Source organism: Rissa tridactyla, chromosome 2, assembly GCF_028500815.1.
Source record: "Rissa tridactyla isolate bRisTri1 chromosome 2, bRisTri1.patW.cur.20221130, whole genome shotgun sequence".
Classification (NCBI taxonomy): Eukaryota; Metazoa; Chordata; class Aves; order Charadriiformes; family Laridae; genus Rissa; species Rissa tridactyla.
This window is the reverse complement of record NC_071467.1, coordinates 134,911,590-134,931,481: the sequence shown is the minus strand read 5'-3', so window position 1 is coordinate 134,931,481 and position 19,892 is coordinate 134,911,590. Positions and strand designations below refer to the sequence as shown.

The 19,892-nt window shown below is 40.6% G+C and overlaps 1 long non-coding RNA gene across 2 annotated transcripts; it reads right to left on the bottom strand.

The window, feature by feature from the left end:
* Positions 1 to 339: 339 nt before the first annotated feature.
* On the bottom strand, positions 340 to 19,853 carry LOC128905017 (uncharacterized). 2 transcript variants are annotated; one of them, XR_008464723.1, is made up of 7 exons: positions 19,536 to 19,853; positions 18,590 to 18,748; positions 14,444 to 14,569; positions 6,476 to 6,661; positions 5,887 to 6,007; positions 3,076 to 3,162; positions 340 to 452 (listed from the first exon to the last, which is right to left on the bottom strand). It is a non-coding gene; the product is annotated as an uncharacterized LOC128905017 (long non-coding RNA). The 2 variants fall into 2 exon arrangements; XR_008464722.1 differs by lacking the exons at positions 340 to 452; positions 3,076 to 3,162 and having other exon boundaries at positions 3,307 to 6,007.
* Positions 19,854 to 19,892: the final 39 nt, after the last annotated feature.

Below are 19,892 nucleotides of genomic sequence, written 5' to 3'. Positions count from 1 at the left end.
GTAAAATTCTAGAAAAGATCAAGGAAGATTTATATTTACATGGGATTTGTGTTATTCTGTACAAGAGAACTGATTTGGGGGAATACGATTCTTAATTAAACTGAATGGCTTAGAGTCTCTTTTGGGGAAAACTGTCTAAGAGTTGTTAAAACCCACACAGAAGCAGGAAGAGTTCAGAAATTGTGGTCTACAAGCCCATGCACTGACATTTATCAACTGGACAAATATGTAGAAGACTACTCTAAAGAGGAAAGAAATGACTTCCCCATGCACGCTGATGATTGTACAAGTCTGGAGCTTAAACTGTGAGAGAGGGTGCTCATATGAATGTGTACATACCTGGAGGACAGGGGAAAGAGGAGCTTCTCTTCAAATTATTCCTGGACAAGACAAAGCCTGTCTCTTTCTCATAAGCTTCATCACAGAGGATCCAAACAAGACATGTTTGTTCTCTAGCAAAGAATACACCGGAGATGACAGGCTTAATTAGATGTATCTATAATTAATATTTTCTGTTATATTTAATATGTGGAATATTAAATACCTCAAAGGGGAAGTATTCAGGCACTGATGTGGGAGCCTGAGTGAATATAAAACATTAGGCAAAGTGGGAATTGGGAGCCTCCATTCTATATGTGAATATATGGAGCAACAGAGAGAAAGACAGAATCTAGAGTATGAAGTTACTTGAGGAACACAATGAAATATCCGCATGCAGCTTTCCAAAGGAACAGTCTGTAATGACTGCAGGTGACACTGTTTATTTTACAAGCAATTTTTCATTTCCAGTCCTTCAAACCACAATCTGAGTCTCTCAATTTCTTAAAAAAATAAAAGGTATGTAATTTTTTACAATGTTTTACCAAAACATCTTTGTCTATTCTCGTGTAACACGGTGGGTGGGTTATGTTGCCCCCAGTAAACTAATTGTGTTGTGTCTCGTCAAAGGCAGAGAATTAGTATATAAATGGGGTGCAGGCAATCTGGAAGCAACTAAACTGTAGGGGTTATGTTTTGTAATCTGAGGGTCTGCACAGTGTTGGGTGATAGTTCCCAGAAGCTCACCGTGGAGGCTATGTTGTCAGATACTGGCTTTGAGATTTTTTTGCTAGGCATAGGGAAATCTCCCTCTTGTAGATGGCACTGAGTCACCGAACTGCCTTGGCCCTTCTGCAAAGCAGCAGAGGAAAGTTTAAATTAGACAAGTTCACTCCGGGGGTAAGGATTACTAAGTACTGGAATAGATGCCATGGGAGGTTGTGTGATCATCGTCTTTAAAGGTTTGAGAGCAACAGTAAGACAAAACCTCTCTCAGGGGACGACAAGGCACAGCTGATCTATTTTTCTGTGATACATATTGTACTTTCTAAAATCCAGCACCCAACAGCATTTTACAGAAAAGAAATTTCATTCCACTTAACATTGTTGACACGCGGTGTCAGAATATTCACTTCCAGTTTACTGCTTTTCACATAAAAACCTGAGCCTGTGATAACAATGAACTGAATTCTGCTATCCATGAAACTATTTTTCAATTAAACAGTTTCACCTTAGAGAGAACAACTGCAGAACAGAATTCAAAACAAATTCGTTGCCAGTGTATTTGCATAGTCATCTTTTCATAGTCACAGAGCACCATCGTCACTGTGTTTAAGAGCAATAAACAACCACAGCTGCATTCCCAGCACTTGAATGGGTAAACAGAAGGTGAAACTTTTTTTCAAACAGCAGCTAAGTCATCCTGTAATGAGGGGATGAACGTGGGGCAAACATATTTGAGAAACATAGACATTTCAGATAAACTCGTTCTAGTTTAAATGCAATTTCCTACTTGTTAATCCATTATTGGCCCATTCTGAATTTGAAAATCTTATTGGTGTCCTTTTTATGTATTTCCCACTTCCTTTGCTCTTCTGCAGGGGATTAGAGTGTGAGTCTCTTTCTCTCCCTTTCCATCAAGATCAGCTTTTTTATCTCACACGGAGAAGCTCTCTTGCAAGGACGTTTAGCTGCGGCCTCTGACAAGCACCAAACCAGAGCTGCCCACAGAGCTCCTAACAGAGAGCTAACGCCGGGCCCTGTGTGCCGCTCTGATGGCCATTAGCATGCTGGCTCCATTTCATTTAAAGTTAGCATCTTTGTATCATAGCAACACAACAGAATGCTAAGCACGGATAATACAGCGGTGTTTTGTTCCAAAGAACAATTGGAAAATTCCTGAATTGACTTTATGTTTGAATGATCTTTATGTGCAAATTCACGTAGCAGCTTTCCCCCATCAGATACATAAATAACAGTAGTCTAGCATTAAGCCAGTTTCTAGATGAGCAAAATGACCTCCTTCTGTCTTAAAATGTGCGACTGTATCACCCGCTCTTCAATCATGCGAGGAGGAACAAGTTCCACGATGTTATTGTGATGGGGGCAGGTCAGCTGGTTATTTTTAGCTGGAGCTAGCACATTTAGCAAACTCCCACAAGAGGAAACATTCTTTACCTGCAGCTGATTAGCATTCAGGGCTGCACAACTCCATCCATTTAAGCGTCAAAACAGCTATTTTAGTCTTATTTTTACAAGCAAATGCTTGCTGCTCAGTATTAGGAGAAAGGTGCACTCAGAAGAAATGGCATAATATGTTTCTGATTGCAAGAGCTAAATGCAAATACTGATGACTAAAGACTCTACCATTGGAGTAATAAGCACATAAACATTTGCACATCTACCCTCTGTCGTTAATGGCTGTAGCCATTAAAACTCTCCTGCAGTAGGGAATGGAATTTTCACCGTATTTTTTAAGGTTTCTTTTAAATTTTTCTTACCTACATATTTAAAATTTAAGAGAAGCTCCCATTCAAGTTCAAGCCCCTTTATTTAGCCGTAGTTAGGATGATATTTTAGGATAGGCAGGTTGTCTTCTAATTGTGCTCCTTGACCTGGCTGCATAGGTTCACACAGCAAAGAGTTCATCTGTCTCCATACTTAGCTAACCAGACACAGGTACCCCAGGGGAGAATCCCAAATTAGCATCTGGAAAAGCACGGAAATATGATCTACAGTTTAATATTAATCACATACCTCAACAGAGTCATGTGGGGGAACACTCTCAGAAGGAACCTCACAAAAACTCCTTCTGGTCGCTGTCATTTCCTGGATTTATTCCCACTGCAGGGTGAGATTCTGTCTGAATTAGTAGATAAATCATAAGGAATAAGGTAATAAGGAATAAGATAAATCATAAGGAATCATAAAAACAAAAAGACAGAGGGAAAACCCAATGCTTCATTTAATTGCTATACTGCACAGGTGTTACAGTTGATTGGAAAGGTAAACTTTAGGCAAATTTTAAAATTGTTTGTTGTTTACTAATAAAAGATCAGAACTTTCTTTCCTTCCCTTCAAAAGAAAGGCAACCTACTTAGAATTTGTAAAATATCTTTCAATTTCTCCCTGTAGATACTCACTGATAATACTTATGACCATAAATTCTGAGTTTTTGAAACCTGCCATCAAAGGGGTTCTGCCATTCACTTTGCAGTTGTTGAAGGTGCTGAGCATTGCATTGCATTTATTAGAGACTTCCTGAGGTCCCAGCATGCCATTTTCCATTCCCATCCCATTTTAAGATTTCCTGAAATCTCCTGCCTCTTTCTGTTCACTTCCCTGTCATGAACTCGCTTCCCTTTTCCTAGAATCCCAGCCCAGTATCCTTTTTTTTTCCCTTGCCAAGGTTTCTGCATGCATTCCAGGTTCTTCTTTCTTACCCTCACTCCCGCACAAACTACTTCCATTCCCTCCTCTTGTGCCAGCATTTCTCTATTCCAACTTCCCTCTGCCATAGGGGTTTTTTTAGGTCATTCAGAATGCTAGTGTTTAAAAACCACATAGTGCAGATCAATAGAGAGACAATGAAACTATTGTTTCTCTGGAAGGCGTCACTAGCTGGCAAAACCTGAGACATCCATCTGTCTTCAGATAGAAGCCAATGGATATCAGAAGCTAACCACAACGTCAGCATCTAATTTGTCCTATATTTCTAATATTTTCTCCTCCAGCTTCCATTGACCCCAGTAGCCACTTAAGGGTAGAACTCAGAAGTTCTACTGTGTTATATAAAACAGAGGAATAAAAGCATGTAGGCAGGAGACTAGCTTTGCTAAGTAAGCAATATCTCTGAAACATGAGAATGTTGGAAAGTTCTTAACAGATAAGGGATATATAATCTGAGACAGACGCAAAGAAACCCCACCCAACCCCCTCATTATTAGTTGCCCCAACTAACTGACTCCAATTTTTGGGCAGATATTAACTTTAAATGAATCTAAATGGAGCAGTAGTAGTAATTTCATGTGCCCAGATAACTAATTCAGGTCTCTGATCCATTTATTTACTTGCTTCCTGAAATAAGTTTTCCATTGTTTAAGTATACTCCCAACAACATATACTGGTTGCCAGTATCTCGGTGTAAACGTATAAAAGCTGACAGATATATAAACTGGTTCTATTCCCTCAAGCATCTTCTGATGTCTTATTGAACGCCATGCAACATTCATGGATGTTGAACTGTCCTTTTCAGTTATATTTAAGGAAATGTATTTGACTAATGGCAGTCATTAGTTTGTGAGACTCTTCCTGGTTCCAAACTGGCTATTTGGTGGGGGTCAGATTATTATTTTATGACTTACTCTTTGAGCTGAAACTGAGCTTTGGACTGACTGCAGAGTGTGGCCATCCTATCTGACATCAGGTTTGTAGTGTGGCAGCGCTACAGGCTTGGGGAAGGCTGGCTGAAAAGCTGCCCCACAGAAAAGGACCTGGGCATGTTGATCGACAGCTAGCTGAATATGAGCCAGCAGTGTGCCCAGGTGGCCAAGGTGGCCAACAGCATCCTGGCCCCTATTGGCAATAGTGTGGCCAGCACAACTAAGGAAGGGATCGTCCCCCTATACTCAGCACCGGTGAGGCTGCACCTGGAGTACTGTGTCCAGTTTTGGGCCCCGCACTGCAAGAAGGACATTGAGGTGCTGGAGCGTGTTCAGAGAAGGGCAACAAAGCTGGTGAGGGGTCTGGAGAACAAGTCTTATGAGGAGTGGCTGAGGGAGCTGGGGTTGTTTTGCCTGGAGAAAAGGAAGCTGAGAGGAGACCTTATCGCTCTCTATGACTACCTGGAAGGAGGCTGTAGAGAGGTGGGGGTCCATCTCTTCTCCCAAGTGACGGGCAATAGGACAAGAGGAAATGGCCTCAAGTTGCGCCAGGGGAGGTTTAGACTGGATATTAGGAAAAATTTCTTTACTGAAAGGCTTATCAAGCATTGGAACAGCCTGCCCAGGGAAGTGGTGGAATGGCCATCCCTGGAGGAATTTAAAAGATGGGTAGATGTGGTGCTTAGGGATATAGTTTAGTGGTGGTTTTGGCAGTGTTATGTTGATGGTTGGACTCGATGATCTTAAAGGTCCCTTCCAACCTAGATGATTCTATGATCACCGTGGGCACCCATTATGGGCAATTGTTTGTGTGAGAAGGAATCAGCAATGATTGTAATTTGAGCCTTAACTGGCAGTTAAATAAAGAATATAGTGTATAGGAGTCTTGCAATTAGGACTCAACAGGTGGAGAAAGTTACTTAATGAAAACTTGTGCTCTCACTTGTACAGCAAATCTTTTTCTTTTGGCTACCTAGGTCATTTCCCAATCAAACTCCAGTCAGGAGGAAAAGTTTAGTACATTTACTGATGCCTCTAGCCAACAGAGGAATAGTTTGCTATGTTCTTCCTCAAAAGCAAGATGTCAGTACAGTACAGATACATCAGGTGGCAAACACTTCTCGCCAATAGTGCAGCTGGCAAGGGCAGGCCAGGCAAGCAGGAGGACATCTGGATCCGGAGACACCTTCTATTTGCATGCAGTCCTGCTTCCGTGTCCCTGCTGCATCCATCACATATGAAAAAGTACCGGTTCTAGTACCAAAGCTCTCCAAAGCGCAGATTGTTGTTTCATTTTGTGAACATTCCTGTGAATAAAATTTGATTGCTGGGTTGTTTTTGGTAAATAAACACAGAAGAACCATGAACGCTGCCAGAGTGAATGAAAGGAATGCTGCTGGGGCGTTTGCTCTAGTAGGGGTGACTTTTAGTGCTCAGTACTTCAAGAAAGCAATTAAGACATAAACTCTTAGGCCTGGTGAGAGTTTGTGTACTTCTGAACCATCAGGAGAGTTAATCGGTTATGCATTAGTTGCAGTCCCAGATACACAGACTGTTATTGCCCAACAGACAGGTCTTATTTCCCTCATCCAAAACATTCTTTCTGCTCTCAAGCCAACAGCTCCCATCCCATGACGACCAACAGCTCCCATCTCCATCCTGCAGCAACATTTATGGTTGCATCAGGATGACCATACGCACCAGACTAAAACTACATAATATTTATTCAGAGTAACAAAACGGTAAAACCCAGGATACCCTTCACACTTTTTCACCTTGATTCCTGTTGTGATATTCAGCGGAGTGCCCAACAAAACCAGCTCGACATTTAGAAATTTTCAGTGGTGTCAGTATTTTGGTAGACGTCCTTACAGTGTTTCTGTTAAATCGCTATTGGTTTCCTCAAGCTAATCATTCTTCTTTTAATCTGAAAAGTTCCAACTTCTGTCACTGGAAAAATACTGAAAAGAAAAACAGAACAAAAAAAAATCCTTAAATCTGACTCGCAACCCCTAATGAGAAAAGAAAAAAAAAAAAAAATCTGTCATCTCATTCAGAAGAAAGAAAAAATGCTAGGTTTTTTTAAGTGAAATAAATGCTTTCCCTAAACATGATCGCAGTTGACAAAATGCTGAATGTTTAGGTGGCAATTATAGCTCTTTCAGAGACTGTCAAATCTTGTCACAACACATGTTATAAATGAGGACAGATTTAGACATCCTTTCTGACAGTTATGTGTAGGATGTGGATGGTTGGCAGTTAAATTTCAAATGCAGGGAAATTTTCCTTCCAATAGATCTTTGCTTGTTTATTAAGAGGGAGTTACCGTGCGCTGAATCTTGTATCTACCATGTGCAGCTTTTCATCCTTACAGCTTTTGACATTTCACTTTAACTTTCTTTGTGACAGCCATCTGAACATTGTTTTAGGTGAAAAGTAACCTACGGTGCTCTGGAGATGTATGAAATTTTTAAAGCTCTTGGTGTTTTCATACGGAGACTGGAGTAGGAAATGTGTCATATTATACATGGATGGATAAATAGCAAGAAAGCAAATAACAGAGACTGCAACAACACTGACTGAAGGGAGCAGCTTCATGATGCACACAGAAAATGGGATAATGCGCTAGCCCACGTTCACCATGTGAGACGTGCAAAATGTCGATGAAGTATTAGCAATAATAACGTGCATCACAAAGCGCAATTCATGTGATGATAAACTACTTGTGTGTCATTAAAGGCCAAACCTAACATGAATTTCGAACAGAGGTCAAATGGTATGGGGAGAAGAGAAAGAAGAGGAATCGCACCACCATGCACAAGAGTCCCGGCTGGGTCAGACACAACTTTTTTGGAAGCTCCGAGGTCAAGCATGCTGGAGCAGCCTTGATCTCACATTTTATGAGGGCGGCGTAAGCCTTTTCGACTGCACCAGCCTCAATCTGCTAACGAGCACAGGCAGTGACAAGCTTTGCATTCAGCCTTTCTGCAAAGGTCAATAAAGAGGTGGGAAAGGGAGAGGCAGCATCTCCCGGTTAGGTGACATGCTATAGCTCCTTTAGCCCCTGCTCCAAATTCTAATAATCCCTTCAAGCTACTGGAAACATCTCCCGGAAGAAACTGGTAAGAGGGGAAAAAAAATGTTTACCCATTTTGTAGTCCTTTTACACTTGAACATGGCAGGCTATAGACTAACTTTTATGAATGGTGGTGTATAAAACCCCAGTGAATTAGCTAAGTGTAACGCTAACATTTCAGAGAGATAGTAAAGAAGAGATGTCATCCACGATATCAGGACCTTGTGACTCTTCTATTTAGCTACAGTAGTAGTTTAGCATAACAGTCATTCACGTGCATGCTGTTAAGCAGATATTTGCGTAGTTTGCTGGACTGGGACCAAACTGCTCGTTGCGTTGGAGGACTGAACCCATAAACTGGAACACTGTGGGCAGCTATACCTTTTGCAGAGCTGAAGTTTTTGTGCTTTCTATTTGCGTAAGAGTGACAGTGTTACATAACTAGCAGATAGATGAACTTGTGCTCATTCCTAAAGATCATAAAATATGCAGAAATATTTGTGAAATTCTGTCTTGAGTAATAGAGCTTAAGCCCTTGAATTCTGAATGGGTAGCTCTCCTGTTTCTGTCTGGTTACAGACCATTCACTTAGCCCTAATGACATGCATCCAAATAAATGCTTGCTATTTCACAAATGCGAAAATAAATGTACTGTTTCTATGCTCCAAGACATCAGCATTTATTGCCTCATTTGGGAAAACAACAGACTTATTTGGTTCATTTATACTCTATTCAAATACTGTTTTGAGAACAGGGACCAGCATCTTGCATCTCAGAACTCTTCATGAATAGGGCTATCGATTCCCAGACATCCCCCTTTCTACCCACTTGTATGAAAAATATTAAAGATTACACGATGTCTCAGGTACACACAATTAATTTGCCCATAAGCTACTAAAATGCAACATATCCACAATTTTTTTTTATTTATTCAATCCCATTCTGAGCTGAGTTTTTATGTCTCTTCTTGACTTTAGAGGTTGATTATTATGTGTGAATAAATTCTACCTGACAGTGTCTCTCCTTTTCAATCATTTAACCAATGAAATACTGGTAATAAAATATTAAATGTTTGTCTATTTGAGAAGTATTTTTGAGTATTTTTAACTTTAAGGAAGTGTCATATTTGCACGTATGCATTCAGAATAAAAAAAGATTTAGCTACTTCAGAAGTAATCTTCACATTATTGGTTTGTAATGGGAGTACATGATCTAATTTTACAGCTTTAGGCAATACTGATTGTGATGGAGCCTATCAAAAAATTAGGAGTACCAACAATTTCATCCCTTTTTAGTGTCAGAAAACTAATCTTTAGGATTATAATTGTTGAGTATAATTGTTTGAGGTTTTGTCAGACTTGTTCTCCTATTTGTATTCACATATTTCTAATTACAGGAAAAAAAGGAAAGATATCTCCCATAAGAATAAATAAGCAACGTATTGTCAGATAATATTTGTAAGGGAGCCATTGACTGAACTTGAGAAACATTAAAATGCAATAGCAAAACATCCATGTTTAGATAGAAGCACTTTAAGGCTTCTTTCGATAAATGGCTTTCCTTCAGGGCAAATACATCTTGTGATGCCCAGAGATATAGGTATTTCTAAACTCTACCAGTTCAAAATCCTGACATCCAAATTCTTACATTAAAGAGATCCATATGTCCTGGATAATGGCACTGCCTTTGATGGTGGGCAGGGGAAAGGCTATCATGCCGTTATTTCACTATTTCTGGTTTTGGTGTCAGGGCAGTGACAGAGACCATCTGGATAAAAGCAGTATTCTTCAACACGAAGGAGAAATTTAACCCCTGCAGGTACAAGTTCCTTGACTAAAGTGAAGACACAGATAGGCATCTGGAAGCCCTTTTATATTGTCAGGGTGCTGGGGGCCCTGCCAAGCCTTACTGGCCCTGCCTGCTCTCCCTCGGAGCAACCCCCACCCCGACCAGAACCCCATCACAGCCCCCCCTGGGGCTGGCAGTCCCTGCCCCAGCGAGACGGTAGGATGCAGAGCTGCCACAGCCCTGCCCTGCCACCCCCTGCCGAGTCCCTGCTGTCCCAGCCCCAGGCAGACCCCAGCCCCATATATCTGGAAGGTGTCCTCCATTAGGTAAAGAAGTCTTCAGACTTCTTCAATTCACCTTTCAAGGTGAATTAACAGCAGCATGAGGAATCACATCTCCAGCAACTGCATCTGCTCTCTGGAAAGCTCTACGTGAATTACATTGTGAAACCAGAGCAAAAATGACCTGATCTAAAGTTGCTGAATTTCACTGAAGTCAGACAGAAAAACACGTAACTGTAGGTTTGGGTACTTAATTCTACGTACCTGTATTTGAAAGGACTTGGTGTAAACCACCACTCTAGCATTCCATACTGAAGAAATGACTGTGTAACTCTTTACCCGCCAGCTGCCCACAGCTGGGATCTGGAGGTTCCTTTGTATTTCAGCTTCTCAGCCTGCCATTAAAAACTATCTGCAGTTGCTGATAATCTGCTTCCGTGTCACTGGCCAAAGCACTGGCCCAAAAATCCACAGGGTGGTTTTAAGATACTCATGCTCACTATGCAACCAAATCCTGACAAGTTGCTTGTTTTCTTCAGGATCTGTGTGAAAATATAACAGCCATTCCTAAACTGAGCAGTGTATTGGGACAGGTTGACAACTTAAACTTAACATGACGCCAGGTGATCTCAGTGAGAAGGAAAAGAGCGATAGACAAAACAGTGGAAAAATGTATTTAGGAAGTTTGGTTTTAGACAGAACAACAGAAAAAAGCAAATTCACCAAACCTAATGATTGCCAAAGATAACCATGTTTGAACTGTTTTGTTCAGTCATTGTCTGAGGAGTCAGAGCAGACCCGACATATTCTGGATGTTTTTACAGGGACTATTATTGATCACTTTCGCATTGAGATAGTCAGAGGTAGCGACCGGTCAATAATGTGCAGAAGCACTGAGATGCTAAACTTGATACCAGTCCTCAGTTTCTGCTAAAAAAAGGACTTTTCTGCTTTCAGAATGCCCGTGAATGGACCAAAATAATCCTTATTCAGACAGTTTTATTGGCACTGATGGGCTTCTAAAGGAAATTATTTTTCCATGGACTGATAATAAGGATTTCCCATTCTTTATCATCCAACATGGAAAAATGCTTCTTCATTCTGTTTCAGCAGTTCTGGCAATATCCAGCTTTGCACTACAGCCTGTCAGGCATCAGCCACGGGTACAGGCACAGGCACAAGTGTAACAGCATGACAATTTTTATAGGATACAATACTGAAAAAAACTTTTAATTCAAGATTACCAAATATTCGGTCATCACTGACCAGTACAGCAATCCACAACATCAGCTTTGAAGACGAAATAATGGGTTTGAGTCATCATCATGAAGTAGTTTCTTCATAGATTCTTTTATTATGCCAAGAACTGTCTGTACTCTAAAATTTTACTGGTATCATGCTGTCAGAACATAAAAATAAAACTACTATAAAACAAATGTGCAAATACCTCTATAAGGCTTTGGCAATTGGCCAAAATGTGGCTTGCTAGAGAATGGACAATTGTCCTTCCTAGTCAAGAAACTGTACAAATCCAGACTTATTTGGGAAGGTGTGGAGGAAAAAACTGAGAACTGGAGTGCTTTTATTTTCTCTTACATATATGCCACTGACAAACAAGTAAGATAATAATTGTTATATTTAGCTATAGCTTTGACAGCTTATGTGACATATAGGCTGAACACTCACATAGAAAAGTGTATGTATTGGGCTTTTACAAATTGCAGTAAATAAACAGAAACTTTCCAATCAATAAATCCTTGCATAATATGAAACTTTACAGGTAAGTTTAAGATTTTCTGGAGTTTTAGTTACAGGGATTACTTAAGTTGCATGGTTGTATTCCTTATTTCATTTATTTCATTTGAATAGACTTAAACAAATAAATGTGTGTTGCATGAATTCTGTAACAAATAATGCTACTGGTATTTCATTAGTCTTACTTTTTTTAAAGACCTGAATGTTCTCTAGTAGCTACATTGTATGCAGAAAAGATTTAGGGCAGAGATCATAGTTCATCTGTCTTACATACAAAGACAGAAATATAGAAAGAACTGGCTTCCTATATTTTTCTTCTTACATAATTCTAGTGCTGTGACTCGGTGGAATAGGAGGAATTTTAAAGGTTACGTACAGGTGAATTTTTTTATACTCCTGAATTCCTTTTTTTCGAGGAAAAAGACTGCAGGAAGTTGAGATAAACTTTCTCACTTCGTGCAATGAGAGAGAAGCTCTCTCTCCAGCTCTCAGCTGTAACCTGGAATATATCTGTATGTGCATGCTTAAAAAATATTACAGACACATTTATATATACTTATGTATAAATATGACATACATATATATGATATACCTATATGATCGAGATCATATATATGATATATCATACATATGTGTGATATGTGATACATATATATCATATATATGTGATATATATTATAAATTTTATATATGTAAGATTTTATGCTGTACTGCATAATTCTTCAATAATCATTAGCACAAAAATACATAAGCCTCCAAACCCCAGAATATTTTACTCCTCCAGAATAGGTGGTATTCAGTGAACAAGTACATTTTTCTCTTTGGTGTACAATACACTGAGTGAAATCTTTCAGAAACTGGGCATTCATGCAGTACAGCAAGTATGTGTGACCTCTACACAGTTATTCCATTACATGCAAAAGAAACAGTAGGCTGGTAAGTTAAACATGGGCCTCTTGTCAGCAACAGTTCCTCAATATCTTTAGCTGAGAGATAATAATTGTGGTAAACAACCAAAAAGAAAGAATGAAACACAGTAGAGGACACTAAAAATTAGAGTGGAATATTTAAAAGAGGCTAATTACTAATGTGGTTTTTTTTTTGTATGTAAAAGACATCACTTGCTAATTCCCCTTTCTGACTTTCCCCTGAAATCATTTTGGCATTCTCAGATTTGTCAGGAGCCTCTCAACGTGTCTAAATCGAATGCATTAGTGTTGTCAGTGTCCAATTCATCCTGCAGTGCTAAAATTGCAAAACACTGCAATTTTAGAAAGAGTAACCATTTGATAGTCTTGCACACAATACATTGCCTTGATGGCATATGCATTTGTAAATGGATACTGTCTTTACAAATCTAGAATTTATGTAAGAGTAGTCATGTCTCTCCTCGGTGGGCTGTAAATGAGATGGGCTTTTTTCTGTCAACTTGACTGATAAAAATTCCCCTGTAAGACTTCATGTAATAAAAAGAAACCTTGTAAAGAATGAATGTAATACATTGGACACCCCAGGGGATCAATCCCACCTAATTTTCAGCACCTACATTTGAATGAAGAGTTGCTCTCTGGAGGTATTTCTTTCTATTACTGAGGGTAATGCGGTCACCCAAGTTAGGGCAAATGAGTTTCACATTTCGTGTGAGCACAGGATGCCGTACAGATTGCTGTTTGTAGGATGCGTCTGTTGGAGGATGCTGGTACAACACGAGACAGAAAGAAACATTTGTTGACATTGATTGGAGAAGGGAAGGCTTGATGCTGCAGGCACTGAGGCTCTCTGACTCCCGTTGGCTTGGACAAGTACTGATGGTGCTCTGTACCTCAAGTGACTGCAAGTTTAGCATGTCGCCTTCCTCCTGTGTGCTGAGCGCCTGCTGCGAGGTGCTGAGCAACCTCAAACCTCATTAAAGTCGTTCGATAGAGCCCTGAGATATCTCATGAGATGAAGTTGCACTATTTATACTCCGAGAACATATGCATACTGTACTATTAGTGCTAATATTTTTGTCAGAACACTTTTTTAAAGCAAAATGTGAGAACATTTGTGGGCAGTAATCGCAAAACACGGTTGACAGCTCCTTCCTTCTCTTACTCAGTCACAAACGTTTTTCCTTTCAACAGATTATGAAATGTAAATGGAACTGGTCATTTTCAGAAACTAGTGTTATTTGGTTGATAATACGTGAATACCAAAAGGGTGCTGACAAGGTTATCAGCAAGTAGAAACTGACAATAACAGGGCGCCTGCAGCCCTACCTTAAACTGAAAGAGGAGCTTTGCTGCCCAACAGCAATACCTGTGAGCGGGAGTGCATTCTGCATTTGCAAAAGTTCATAAAAGACATGGGGGACTAAGCCCCCCTTTTCCATCACCACCTGCCTAGGGAGTTATACATCAATTTTTATTTCACCAGTAGCCTTCCATAGTCACGGAAGTCAATCAATAATAAGAAATACATATTTTAATGTTAATATCAAATGTTATTACAAAATATCCTCTGTCTGTTTCATTATCTGTTTAACAGTGGCACGGCCACGGCAATGGAATCTATCTTTAAGTCCAAGACAACAGAAACATCTACAGCACACCTCATCTACCCCAGCTGGAAAAGCCAAGACCAAGTCAATGATAACCTTTCCTCACAGCTGAGAACTGTGAAGGAAAATCTCTCTTTCCATGGACATCATGGTCCATACTGCCCTGGTACTAAGCTATGGGATTTCAGGCAAGAAAAACTACTGGATATTGACATTCAGAACATGAAGTAAGAAATTACAGGAAGGACTAATAATGTCACCAAATTGCTTTGTCCCCCAGAAAATGACTTGCTCAGATACTCACATGGAGCTGTTCATTGCACTTGATCATCAATGAATCATCATCAGGCCCAAGCTGCCAGCATCGAGCTTGTCAACAGAGGCTCCCAGCACCAACTTCTGCCTGTTCTCCATCACAACTCTGTCATCACTACAGAGCGTGGGATAATAAAAAAAAGAGATAAAGCAGAAAGCTGAAACAAATCCTACCTAATGAATCATTATAGTGAGAAAGATTTGTGTAATTTCAGGCTCATGCTTTCATTCAGAATCACATATTATCTGCTAATGCAGTTAACTGTAATAAGTGTATGACCAAACCAGATTCAGTCGTCCACCCGAACAAGCACGATCTGGTCAGGTTTAATGACAGGGTGTTCCTCTGAGAGTTCCTCTTCTCAGCTTAAGCACAGCGTGTTTTTAAAAGAGTAGTGCAGTTAGGAGCTCAAGAAATTCACCTATAACATTCTTTACCTTCTAACAATGATTATGAGCAACGAATCAGACACACAAAGTGCAAAGGCCAGGCATTTTATTTTTGGAATTATTAAGCACTTTTACAAAGACTAATGCATTTGGAATTTTGTAAGCTAGATATATTTATGATCTGTGGGCAGTTGTTGATATAGTTATGATCTATCCTTGTTTGGATAAAATCCATTTTCTATTCAGGGTAAGTGAAGGAATACTTTAATGCCTGCTAACTTAGTAGTGGCAAAGAATAGAAACTACCTTCCAAATTGTGGATCAGCATGACAAGGCTGAAAAAGTGCTCAGTCCTGTGAGCTGAGATTTGTACAATGAGGTGTGAATACAAATGCACTCCTTTGGTGGAACTGTACGTCACATGCCAGAAGAAACAAGGACATCAGAAAATCAAGGAGACAGCAAGAAAACACTGGGAATATGTGAACAGGGCACAGAGTGACAGAACTTGCTGCCTGACTTGAACGAGACTCTGGATATGGCAGTCGCTGGAGTCTCTCATCAGATGACTTTGGGAAAGACACCTGGTTCAGAAGGAGCAAAGGACAAGGTCAGAGATCGGAGCAGGGTTAGGACACCTGAGGGGTCACTTGCACCAGTATAACGGGACATACCAATGCCTTCAACACAAAGTTTAGAAAATTTGGCACCCCAGCAGCAGAAAAAAATGGGGAAAAAAGGATCCGGATAAAACGCAGGCAAGACCGCAACAGAGGTGTTTAGGATGAGGCCAGAAGAAGACCCAGGATCAAGAGTGAAGGGCAGTACAGGAAAGCAAGGACAGGGCTTGGCTTCAGCTCCAGTTAGTCCAAAGCTAATGGGAAATCCTTCAACAGACATCCATCTATCATATTTCTGAGAAACAGCCCACAAATTTCCAAATACTGGCTAACCACTGGCACTAAAAAAAAGGGGTAATAAGATGTTTATTTTTAACCACCTGAATAGTCCTATCTAATGTGTGTATCTACACATTCCTGAAAGCCCAGTCTCTGAAAGAGCTAATGACACATTAAATTATCTCCAGTGTGCAGGAAATATATTTTCATAAGACACTTAAGTCTATATAAAACTATTTTTTTTTAATGTTAGTACAAAACTCCCTGTTATCTTTCAATTGTGTTGATTTATTTAGATTGCCTGCTTCTGTAGCAGTTAAGTGGTTATTTACAAATTGCGCAAACCTGTCTGATCAGCTAAACCGCTGATCTTTTTTCAGGAAAAAAGCAAACACTCTGTAAACAAAATCAACAATTATACCCAATCTCAGACATGTAAAATTTTAATGTTTATGAGCCACTGAAGAAGATACTTACTAAAAGGCTAGCAGTGTTACCCAAAAGACCTTTTAACTAATTCTCAGTCAAACTAACAGACATCACAAAGAAGTTACACACCTTCCCACCACCAAATTTCAATGTTTTTCTTAGAGAAGACAAATCTTAACATTTTAGAGAAGGACTTAATGCAAGCATTCTTAGTAAAATACAAATAATTGCAACAGCAGATACTCTTGTGAGCATTAATACATATATAAAGCATACATAGAGAACTGCACAACACTGTTTAGAAGGGACACATTTTTTAGGGACGTGCTGCATGGATGATCTGTGCAACATGCTAGGTATCAGTTTGTTAATGCCATTAAAAAAAAAAAAGTGATCTGAAGCATCAGAAGGATCTAGCCCTATAAGGTGACAGATGAGAGGTAGCTGGTATTGATTCTTACAGAGGAGTACACCATGACTTGAACTTCTCTGAAATTTGAAGATAAAAAGCAGAGCCGTAAGTTCCACTGAAAACTGGACAAGAAATTAAGGAACAGACACCGGCTAAGTTTTGGGGCGTTTATTCATCTTCCTCAGCAAGTAGATGGCTGCCTCCTTGAACTTCAAGCTGAATTTAAGAATCATCTCTGTAAAGTACGTCTTGTCACTCTGCTTTGGATGTGACTAGAAGCATAGGTGTGTTGCAAGATTACACCCGAGAAGAATAATTGAAGCTTCTTGACTGCCAGACATAATGAAAAGGATGTGCTGTCTGGCAGTTGACGAACAGAAATACATCCAAAAGGACTGATCATTTCAGCAAAGAACTGGCATATAACATCAACTAATGGGGCAGACTTTGCTTTTTTTCATTCCTCAATGGTTTTCATGGACCACAAGTTAACAAGCACGTGTAAGCTGGAAGTACAGTTTGGTCTTGTTAAATGTTCAGGATTTTTTTCTGTTCATCTCGATGGGTTTCACTTTTTGTGAAACAGTGGTTTATAAGCTGGATTGGAAAGGGACATAGCCAAGCATCATCTTAATTTTCATGGTCACACGGTACAGAACATCCTACACATTTCCTTTCACTATCATAGTTAGGGAATTGCACACTGCTTGATGAGCCTTAAGTACTGCTTGATGAGCTGTTATACCTCAGTGCCTCTTTTATACCTAAGGTAGTTTCCAGTGAAGACATGGAACTTCCGAAAGCTATTTTTCCACAGTATTAATGATACTAAAATACTTGTCAATGTGAGAAACGGTTTACTGAATGCTACAGAATTTTGTATGTATTAGTTTTTTCAATGTTCTCAATATTTTCAGTGTTTGTATTTGACTGGGAAAAAAAATAAAAAATGTTTTTTCTCCTAGTGCCTTCACTAGACACTACCTTAAGTGAGGAACCATGGGGAAGACAATTTTTCTGTTCCAGTGTGGTTTCCAAAACCTTTTGTGACCCTCACAGAAATTACCTTACTGATCTTATGTGTAATAAATATGCAAGCTTTTTCCATTCAAAAATCCAGTTATTGTAAATTAGAGTGTATGTGAAGGGCATCATAGCCCTAATGGTCAGCAGACACCAGTTCACAATGCGGCAGAGATGAAGCTGCAAGAATGATGCAAGTCTCTTTTTAGGGATAAAAAAAAGTTTTAAGGATTTCATCTCAGGTTTTATAAATTAAATTTATAAATTATATTGCACATTCTTTTCTCACCTCCATGACTTTTCAGTAAATATTTGTAATCACTCAGAAAGACAGTGATAAAATGGGGAATTCTGTATTTGAAAGAACAGCTACACATATTCACTCCAGCAAGTCAGTCAACTTTGTAACATTTTTGGTCAGTAGGCTTAGGAGTAGATAATGTAGTAGAGGAACAGCAATAGTAGATATTGCAAAAGCAAGATAAAGGCTGATTGAATATTACCACCATGCTCCCCTTCATTGTATTTACTAGCACTGAGTGGAAATGCCTAGGGCAAGCACAGCAGTAACCAAAAACATAGAAATGTCTCAGAGTTGCCCGTTTTTTCCCAGTATAAATTTATCAGTTCCCAACACAGCACTGGGACAGTGACTAGCCTTTTAGAATATAATTATAATGCCGATGCTTCCTTTCAGTAGACAGAGGACAAGAGCACATAATGAAACAAAAGTATGTATCAGTTTGAAGTGTATCGATCTGTCAGAGAAACTGCTGTGTGATTTCATTAGCCAATTTGGACTTAGATCTGTCACGTGGCACTCCATGACTTAACATCTAGCAATGCCACTGAAACGAATTCCCAAACTAAAACACTAAAATTAATGAGATTCCTCTCCAAGCCGAAACATATGCAGGCACGGTTTTATTTCTAATTTTGAGAAGTGAGATTTATTTTGAGGGTCACAAAAAACACTGCTTACCACAGTTGAGTTTTCATCTGTCGTATCCCTTGAGCAATAAATGACATCCAGGCCCAAGTTCCACACCTTTAGCTACCAGCTTTACCTTCTAGTCTTAACTAGTTCTTCACCAGTATTGGAAGCAACAATTCTAAATATTTGTTTCAGAAAAGTTAAGATCTGAAAACAATATAGTGGAAAGAGTAAGCACAATCAATCTTAAAAAATGTAAAAAAAAAAAAAAAAAGAGAATAAAACACAGCATGAAACTTCTACGGTAATAAGTGCAATATATATAAATACAAATCCAAATTTCAAAGCCATTAGGCAGAGGATAGCTAATGGGTTTTTTTGATTGCTTATATTTCCAAGACCTAAACTGCTCTGAGGCTAACCTTTACCTGGAAGGGGAGAAAAAAGAGAAGACATTCCCTTCTCTCACAGGTAATGAAAAAATCTACCCATAAATTTACATTATAAATAAATGTGGTTAAGGCAGATTCCATAAACTAAAGTGCTTCATATGCCGTATAAAACAGCATTAGGAAAAGGGAATTCTGGAGACTGTTAATCATTACCAAAGACACCTAAGGTGGGTTCAGAAAGATGGGCACCCTCTGGTTGAAGATACCAAGAAATACGCAGACTGATGAAGACCAGGCAGGGAAAGCAGCACCGGAGGAACGCGCGGTCCTCAGAACGTGACAGCCCGAGGACACAGACAGACCGACCCCCGCCAGGACCTCACAGCAGCTCCTACGCCTTCTCCCCGTGGCGAATGGCCACAGACCCGCTGGCCGCAGCGGCCCGTGCCGTCCCCGACACCAGCCCTCCCTCCTCCCCGCCGGGCCCCGCACGCCTCTCCCTGCGCTGAGGGGAGCCGGCTGAGGGGCAGGTGCATCCCCTCCCCTGCGGGCCGAGAGAGGCTACCGGCACAACGGGTGGCAAGGGGCTCCGAGTAACGCACCGGCTCCTCCGCCAGCCAGGCCCCGCGGGGAAGCGGTGAAACCCCCGCGGGGCTTAGGCCCGTCCCGGCGGGAGCGACATGCGGGCCCTGCCTTCCCAGGCCGGCGGCGAACCCCTTCCGGCCGCCGCGCAGGGCCGCGCTCCGGCGGCTGCCGGCCCCCGCAGAGCCCCGAGGCGGAGCGGAGAGGCTGGGCTCAGGCGGGGGGTCCGTGCACCGGTGCGACCGCAGCGCTGCCTGACCCCGCTCGCCCCGGGAAACCGCGAAGTCCCTTCGGTTTCGTGCCGGGGACCCTCCCTGTCCCTCTGCCGGGCCAGGCGCCCCGCGGCGCTGCCCGGCCCCCAGCGGCCGCAGCGGGGA